This window comes from Cebus imitator, unplaced genomic scaffold (genome assembly GCF_001604975.1).
Source record: "Cebus imitator isolate Cc_AM_T3 unplaced genomic scaffold, Cebus_imitator-1.0 Scaffold2, whole genome shotgun sequence".
Classification (NCBI taxonomy): domain Eukaryota; kingdom Metazoa; phylum Chordata; class Mammalia; order Primates; family Cebidae; genus Cebus; species Cebus imitator.
In genome coordinates, this window is record NW_016107317.1 from 4972622 (window position 1) to 4980527 (window position 7906).

The following is a 7906-nucleotide window of genomic DNA, read 5'->3' on the forward strand; positions in this document are numbered from 1 at the left end:
TATTTATCAATTGTAATTATAGGCTGGTTAGGCATATAAAAGTTCAGAAAAAATGGTGAAAACATTCTATGAGAATTAATTTTCTATATGGAATTTAAGGCAAATATATTGTGTACATACATTGTTATTTATAATTTCTTAATATTACTAAAATTTATAATAAAACATATACATAAATGATATATGTATAATCACATTTGTGTGTATAGAATGACATTTATATAAAACATAGAGATATTTACATAGAGATATTTCTTTATAATTATATATATATGATTTTTTTTGAAAATTTTGTCATTAAACATTTACTAGAATGGGTTACACAGCTAGGTAGTTTAACAACCAAAACCTTTATATAGTTTACAAAATTGTTAAAAATAACCAGTTTACTCAGAACTTCTCTTTTATACATTAGAATTAAAACAAAATATGAATCAAATTTTGAGCAAAATTTTATTGAGGTAAAGCTTATAATTTAAGCCATAAACAGAATAATCTTAAATGCAAGATTTGTAGTATCCATACAAATGTAACCTAAATAAATATTCACTTGAAAAGACCTACTTTTGCAGAATTCAAAATTTCCAGATAATGTAGGAATGATACTTATTTCAGAGTGTTTTAATGTTAGAAAGTATGGCAATGTGAATAAAAAGTACCACAAAAAGAATATGAAGTTTTAAATAAATAATTGAATAGCAATAGTACCTGAGAGGTAAAGCATATTTTTGTAATGAGATATACCAACTTTATATAATGTAAGTTCTTTAAGTTGTTTCAAAATATACAGAAAAAGTGTAAAAACCACTTTTAATATACTACTTTATTTGGCAATGGTATTTGAGCTCCTTAAAATTTGCTAGGAAAAAGTCCAAATTTATGGTTAGAAAAAAGCCTTCTAGCACATTTTATTTATAAACACCTACAGATTATAATATGATTAAGTCCTATATTATAATGGGTCTCTTAACAGTTCATCTATAATCACTTTTCCAAGCTAGACATTTTGATGCAAATATTTATAGGACAGACATCTTTCTACTTCCAACTTAAACCTTACTTCCTTAAAGCCTAGAGAAAACCTGTACTCTTATTGCTTTTATTCCTGAATAAGCCTGGACCAGTCTCCAGTCCTGGTTTATATTTTCATCCCAGAACATTTGTAGGTATGTTGAATACACACTCGTTTAGGAGGAAAGTGGAAGTTCCCTTGACCTTTCAAAGGTTCACTGAAAAATCAAGTTGCAAAAGGCAGATTAATTGTGGAAAAGGTTTGTAAATTTATTTAATGTGCATGCATAGGAGCCTTCAGGATTAAGACTCAAAAATATAAGGGATATTGTTCATTTGTATGCTTAGGTTCAACGAAGTGTGGCCAGCCATATAAAAAGATGATTGGAATAAAAGGGTGTGGTCTAATGCAATAGACTGAGTGGAGAAACCCTGCAAGGCCTGTCTAGAAGTGCAGTATTCATTCTTTCTTGGTGTGAGGCAGGACCCTCTCCAGAATGGGTTTCTTTTGACCTACAGTCAAACAAAATTCGTCAGATAATTTTTAATGGGCTGTTTTCACATTGAAAGGTGGAGGAAAAATAGAAAATAAAAATGTTACAGTTTTAGGATTTATGGCTAGCTTTGGAGAAAATGAGTTCTGGTTTCTATGAACTGTCTTGGGCATGAATGATTCCAGCTTCTATGATTAGTCTTGGAAAGGAATGTGACAGAAACAGTGGACAGGAGAAGGTCAGAGAAAAACTTTTGCTTCTGAGTTATTCATTTTGGTATATTGTTTTCTGAGCCCCAATACTTGTATCAGTTTATTGCATCATTGTCTTAACTATGCTTTTATTATGTGAATACTGCGGACCCAGGACTTATATATAAGGTTTTTAAAGTAATGATATACTCCAAACATGTAAAAAATATTATACTCACTCCTGTTTCTATGACACAAATTCTTTTGTTTCATTTCGCTCTCTCTCACTTCCTTCATATCTTCCTTCCATAAGGAAGCACAATAGATGAAATTAAAAAATACTTTTATTCCCCTCATCTGATTTCCCTTTGTTTCTCTTGGGCAGAAGCCATCATTTTAACTTTTTTTTTCATATTTTTACTATCTGTGTTTTAAAATAATCTAAAGGGAACATATAATTCTGCAGTTTATTTACTTAGGATTTTTTTCAATATTTGTCTATCTTATTGATTAATGTAAATTTACTTCATTTTTCTTGAGTGTATTGTATTTAATTGTTAGAAAATGTCAATTTCTCTATCATTCTATATTAAGTAAGTTCCATGTTTTCACCATTAAAACCAACAATCATTCTTGTACATAGTAAGATCTTTTCCTAAATTATATATCTAGCGATGTGTTTGCTGAGTTTTAGGTTTTTATACATTTTTAGCTTTAATAAATATTTCATAATAGTTCTCTATAGATTTTTAACAATTTACTTACTCAGAACATTTCCATTTTTTTATATCCCTTCAGAATATTGACATCAGAAGACTTTCAAATTTGCTAATCCAAGGAGTGTTAAAAGTCTTCATTATTGTTTCAATTTGTATTTTTTAGTTCTAATGAGTTTGTAATTATCTCAATATATTTGTAGACCATTCATGTTCACCTTTGATGAACTTCCAAGTCAAATCTTTTGCTCATTTGGCTATTGTTTGGTTTGATTTTACTAATGATAAGTACTAAGTATTATTCATCTGTGGATTATATGTTTTATTAATAAACTCAGTGTATGGTAAATTTTTACATATTCTCATATGTTTGTCACTGAGAAATTTAAAATGTTATATAAGCAATTTTTCTTTTATGGATTACAAAAATGAGAAATCCTATGCCATAAAAATAATTTTCTTCTTAGTTTCATTCATTCAGTTTTCTGTTCTTCATATCATTAATCTATTTGTAATTTATTTCTATATGTTTTACAATTCTAATTATTTCTACATATTTTACAATACTAATAATACTATTATAATTAGTATATAATTATAAAACTATAATTAGCTTTATGATACTATTATGATTAGTATTATAGGTATTATAAAATACTAATAGTTTTCTAATACTAATGATACTAATTATTACAAATTAATTTGTAATTATTAGTATTTGTAACTATTTGTGAAAATCTAATTTATTCATTAGTTTGTTTACTGTTCTTCGATACAGCAATTTATTCATAAATCTTTGTTTTTTCTGAATGAGTATTTAAGGGCTTACAAAATGCCTGTGTTTCTCTTTCTAATTTTTTATACCACTCTATAATGTATACCAAATTCTATATAGTATTTATATGACTCTTTTTCCAGAATTTTCTACCATGTTCTATTTTTACCTATTCTTATCTCAGTATTAATTACCTCTAATTTCTTTAGAATTTCAATAACTTTCAACATATACAGAACAATTCTTCCTGTCTTGTTCTTGTTTTTCAAAATATTATTTACTGTTCTTGGTCCAATATTAAATATATTTAATATTATATTTAATAATATATTTAATATATTTAATATATTAAATATATTTAATAATATATTTAACTTGTATGAATTTTAGTCAATTTTTATGTTTTCTGGAGAGCACTGGTGGCATTTTGACAGGACTTGTATTTACAGATTATTTTTGTGGGAATTGATATTTTCTAACGCTAAGCACTCCACATATGACCATAGTATAACTCCTCATTTATTTAGGCATTGTTCATAATACTGAATAAAATTTTGTAATTTTATCCATATAATTTCAAACTTTATTTTTCAGATTTATTTTTAGATAACATTTTTATTCTTTTAATGCTTTAAATATAATTATTGTATGTAACAAGGAGTTACATTTTCCATTATACAGTTTCTATAATGGAATTTTGTTATTTTAATTTTGCACTTGCAACCTTGCTGAACTCTCTTACTACTTCTCATTATGTCCTTAGCTTTTCTTTAGTTTTCTGCAGAAACAATTTTGTTTTCTTTGATAAATATTTTTTTCTTTTTAATTCTTATGCTTTATTTTAGTTTCTTGTGTTACAGAATTGAATAGCTCTTCGATTAAATATAAAAGAATGTTACATTTTTATCTTTTTATTTCTCTAATCTTTACTTTTCAGATAACTGATTATAAAATTAGCTTTTTCAATATGCAAGGACTACAGTATGTCATAACAGCTTTAAAAGAAAGCAGGTGTGAAAGAAATGCTTTCTTTTTCTGTAAGCTTCCTACACACACAAACAAAGCATTTAGTATATTTAACCTGATATTAATTTAGGTTAGTTTGCTAATAATTGCCAAGTATCAATTTATTTCTTGGCTATATATTGCTCTAAATTTCCTGATAGGAAGATTATTTTTATTTTACTTGTTACATTTTTTTCTTGTCAATCCCACTGTGGTGGCTGACTGTCTTTCATATACCACTAATAATCTAAGAGACATATAGCCTGATCATCAAGTTTGTACTGATCTTACGAAGGTACCTATTAGGGAATATTACTGTTTCTGCTATCTACAGTGTAAACCAGGTATGAGTGAAAGTGGCAACTATCACTTATTTATTTGTTATTGCTTATAGTGGTGGGTTTTTTGAGACTCCTTAGTGAGCTGTGCACTACCCACAACAAGCGGCTATTAACAAAACAGAGTTATAATGAAATAATATTTTTATTTAGCATGCTGTAGCTTAACAGGTGATTCATTTAGTTCAGTCAAGGCAGAGTATATCTAAATAATCTTTAGCTATTATCCATAGAATTATAGAAACAGCCCATACCTTTTTGCCATTTACTTAACACCATATTGGATAGAGATAAAGATTACATGCTTTCATTATATTAATATAAATTAATGCGATTTGGATCATAATCTCAAAAGGCACAATCCCAAATACCATAATCCTGAATGTTCAAAACTCAAAAAGTCGAAATTCCTAACAATCAAAATCCCTAAACTCTAAAGTTCCTAACATCTAAACTCTCAAAAATTACAATCCCAAAGATTAAAATCCTAAATGTTGAAATCCTGAAAGCTGAATTCCAGGAAAGGGGTTAGGATGCTTAAGATTGTATTCAGGATAGTTGCATCATGGTAGGCACAACTATTATATTATTATTGTCTTTATTTTGTTTTTGTTTTTATGTTTCATATATATATATATATATTTATTTCAGTAGCTTTTGCGGTACAAATAGTTTTTGATTACATAAATAAATTGTATAGTGGTAGGGTCTGAGATTTTAATGCTCTCATCACCTGAGTAGTAGTGTACGTTTTACCCAATATGTAATATTTTATCCTTTACCTCTTCTCTCTTCCCCACCTTCTGATTCTCCAGTGTCTATTATACTATGTATGCCTTTACATACCCATAGCTTAGCTCCCTCTTCTAAGTGAGAACATACAGTTTTGGTTTTCTTAGCATGAATTATTTCACTTAGAATAATGGCCCCTAGCTCCATCTAAGATGATACAAAAGACATTATTTCATTCTTTTTTATGGGTGAGTAGTATTCCATTGTATGTGTATGTCTCTCTGTGTGTGTATACACATAATTTCTTCATCCATCTGTTTACGGGCACTTAGATCGATTCCATTTCTTTGTAACTGTGAATTGTGTTGCCATAAACATATGTATGCAGATGTCTTTTTGATTTAATTTCTTTCCCTTTGAAAAGAGACCCAGAAGTGGGATTGCTGGATTGAGTGGTAGATCTACTTTTACTTGTTTGAGAAATTGTTTTCCATAGATGTACTAATTTACAATCCCAGTGTAAGTGTTCTTTTTTCACCATACCCATGTCAAGATCTTTTGGTTTTGGACTTTTTGATGATGGTTATTCTGGTAAGCTTAAGGTGATATCATATTAGGGTTTAAATTTATATTTTCCTGATGATTAGTGATGTTGAATATTAATTTTATATGTTCATTGGCCATTTGCATATCTTCTTTTGAGAAGCTGCTATTTATGTCATTTACCAACTTTTTGTTGGGATAATTTATTTATTTTTTCTTACTGATTGAGTTACTTATAGATTCTGGATATTAGAACTCTGTGGATGCATAGCTTGCCAATATTTTCTCCCATTTTGTGGGTTATCGGTTTATTCTGATAATTATTTATTTTGCTGTATAGCTTTTCAGTTTAATTAGATCCAATTTATTTATTTTCTATGTTTCATTTGTTTTTTGGGTCTTAGTCATAAATTATTTGCCTAAGCCAATGTTCAGAGGAGATTTTCCTAAGTTTCCTTTTATAAATTTTATGGTTTTAGGTCTGAGATTTAAATCTGTAATCCATCTTGAGTTGATTTTTGCATATGATGATGGGGATCTAGTTTCATTCTTCAACATGTTGCTATCCAATTTCTGCAGGACCAGTTATTGAATAGGTATCCTTTCCCTATTGTTTATTTTTGTCACTTTGTCAGAGATCAGTTGGTTGTATTTGGCTTTATTTCTGGGTTTTCTGTTCTATTTCATTGGTCTATGTATCACTTTTATATAATTACCATGTTGTTTTGGTTACTACAGCATTATAGTATAGTTTGAAGTCAGGTAATGTGATGCCTTAAGATTTGTTCTTTTTGGTTAGGAATACTTTGTATATTTGGGCTCTTTTTTGGTTCTATATATATTTTATAATTGTTTTTTCTAATTTTGTGAGAAATAATATTATTTTGATAAGAATTGCAATGAATCTGTAAATTGCTTTGGGAAATGTGGTCATTTTTATGATATTGAGTTTTTCAATCCACGAGCATAGATGTATTTCTGTTTGTTTATGTCATTTATGATTTCTTTCAGCAGAATTTTGTACTTCTTGTAGAGATTTTTTCACCTCCTGAGTCAAGTATATTCTAGGTATTTTACTTTATTTTTTGCAGTTATTATAAAAGGAATTGAGTTCTTGATTTGATTCTCAGGTTCATTGTTGTTGGTATGTAGCAGTGCTACTGATTTATATACCTTGATGTTGTAACTTGAGATTTTACTGAATTTATTTAACAAATCTAGGAGCTTTTTGGAGGACTCCTTAGGGTGTTCTAGGTAAATAATTATATCATTAACAAACACAGATAGCTTGACTTCTTCTTTTCCAATTTAATTGCTCTTTATTTCTTTCTCTTGCCTGATTGCTCTGGCTAGGAATTCTGGTGGTATGTTGACTAGACATGGCGAAAGTAGGTATCCTTCTCTTGTTCCAATTCTTAGCGGGGAATGCTTTCAACTTTTCCCCATTCAGTGTTATGTTGACTGTGGTGTATTGGGCTGTTCTCATGTTTCTATAAAGACATACTTGGGACTGGGTAATTTATAAGGAAGAGTTTTAATTGGCTCACAGTTCTGCAGGCTGTTTAGGAAGTATAGCAGCATCTGCTTATGGGGAGGCCTTAGGAAGCTTTCAATCATGGTAGAAGGCAAAGAAGAAACAGGCACATGACATGGCAAAAGCAGGGGCAAAGGAGAGAGCAAAGTACACTCTTAACCAAATCTCATGAGAACTCACTCACTATCATGATGACAGTGCCAAAACGATAGCATTTAATTATTCATGGGAAATAACCCTATAATCCAGTCACCTCCCAAGACACCCCAGCTCCAATACTGGGAATTACAATTCAACATGAGATTTAGGTGGGTATGCAGATCCAAACTATATTATGGGGCTTTGTCATATATGGTTTTATTATTTTGAAGTATGTCCCTCCTGTGCCTAGTTTGTTGAGGGTTTTTATCATAAAGAGGAGCTGGATTTTACTGAATGCTTTTTTTGTGTGTCCATTGAGATGATCATTTGGTCTTTGTTTTAAATTCTTTTTATGTGGTGGATCATATTTATTGACTTGCAGATGTTGAACCATCCCTGCATCCCTGGGATAAAACCCACTTGAAC